Genomic DNA, 2028 nt, shown 5'->3' with positions numbered 1-2028 from the left:
AGGTCAGAGCTCTATTGTAGGAGAGTGGGCTAAGGATGCTGAGATCGTAAGGCTGAAGGCTCGTTTGGCAGAGGTAGAATCTGAGAGAGATACTCTTAGAACTGAGCTTACAAAGGAAAAGGAGAAGAATGATGGAATTCTTCAAGACATGCTGCACCTTCTCCAAGCTAAAACCTAAAACCCCAGTTCTTCCAAGTCTTGATTTCCTTGCCTAGACCTTTCAGTGACCCAGATTAATGATTTCTTTTGTTTTGCTCATGTTTTAACTGTTTTTGTTTCTTTTTGTGGATTGTGGCAGAATTATATTCTCTATCAATGAAGTTTGCTGCTTTTTCTCTTGTTGACTGTTTATCTTTCCTTGATAGTTTGAATATGTGAAGTTGATTACTAATGACTAATCCATGAATGCATTTGCAGTTGCCTCACTGGCCCTGAGTAATTTTTAAAATCTGGGAATCACACATTGTTTATGCAACTTTTAGATGATGCCAAAAGGGAGAAAGAAAGTGCTCTATGTTCTGAATAGTGATGTTTATAGCCTAATGAACCTGGTCCTTGATGATAAGTTGAAAATGTTTCTAACATTGCTTTGATGTTGAGCTGAGTTCTAGCAGGGCCTAAGTGTACAAAAAGCACTGAGTTTGTCATCATCAAAAAGGGAGAATTTGTTGGCCCAAGTAAAGGTTAGTTTTGAAAACTGACAAAGGAACTCAAACATGAATCAGGTCCATCCCAGTAAAGCACAAATATGGATAAACATAAGCATGTGAGATGCACGTGAAGGAGATAAACCTAACTTGACAGAAGTGATATCTCCTGATCCTGATCGAAAAGGTTGCATATTGGATAAGGAGGAGGACTCCTTAATCAAAGAGAACACGGGTTAAGAAAGGAAGGAGTTAGAGGAAGATCAACTAGAAATATCAGTGTTATTTTCTTTTACAGGTAATGCACATAAGCACAAGTTAGGACTTGATACATGGTTCTCCTATCAGGGCATTATTTCATTATAATTCTAATACCATCATTTGTGACATCTTATACTATCAGCAAGACAACAATATCAAAAGCTGGTTAAGTAACGTTATTTCCCCTCTTTGTATTGAACGCGAGAAGTGTTATGCACCGAGCTGTCGTTTTCTTTTTTATTTTCCTCTGTTTTCCACCTTAGTCTTTCCTCTGTCAACATTATTGGACTTGAAATCCTGCTTGACTTCTTTGAACTTGTTCAAATTCGATGATTATTTCGAACTTCCATTGTTCTTGTTCCAAGAGCTGCCAGTATTTTGTTTTTTCTGGCCTTGGGTTGCTTCTCCATCTTGACTGTCGATTAATATGCTTCGTCTAAGTTTACAAAGTGTTGAAGCTCCAAACGGCTATCCAACCGGGTCAACCCGGCCTATTCGACAATGAGGGAGTGACATATTTGTTGACTTATAAAAACTAGTTAATTGTATAAAAGTTAAAATGGATCAAACTTGTACAGCTTTCTCTATTTCAAAATGATTTTAGTGCGAGGCCAGAATATTGTGCACTTTGTTAAAGTTGAACCATTTCGAACCTAGCAATCATAACAAATTATAATGCCACCACTTTTAATTGTCTCACAACTACTATTTCCAATGATTTAGCAGCACAGCATTCCTGACTTCATATAATTTTCCAACAAGCACTAAATAGTTGATATTCAAATTATTTTCGTGGTGTCTGCATAACATTAAATTAAGATATTATTTAATTTAAACCGGAAGGGATAACCTATTTTGGTGTCACAACGCGGAGACACAATTAAAATAGTACTCCCTCCCGTCCACAATAAGTGATCAATTGCCTTTTTATTTTAGTCCAAAATAAGTGTTCATTTATATAATAAAAGAAAAAATTTAATTTGTTTTTCCAAAATTACCCTTATGCACATATCCTTAAATAGTCTTTTACTCCTCACATTAAATTGTGCTGCAATATTTAATTAAAGGTAGTTTTTGTCTAGAATTTAGTATTTCCTTAATGGGTATACCCAAGTCAAAT

This window comes from Nicotiana attenuata, chromosome 2 (assembly GCF_001879085.1).
Source record: "Nicotiana attenuata strain UT chromosome 2, NIATTr2, whole genome shotgun sequence".
NCBI lineage: Eukaryota > Viridiplantae > Streptophyta > Magnoliopsida > Solanales > Solanaceae > Nicotiana > Nicotiana attenuata.
This window is presented reverse-complemented; position numbering follows the sequence as displayed.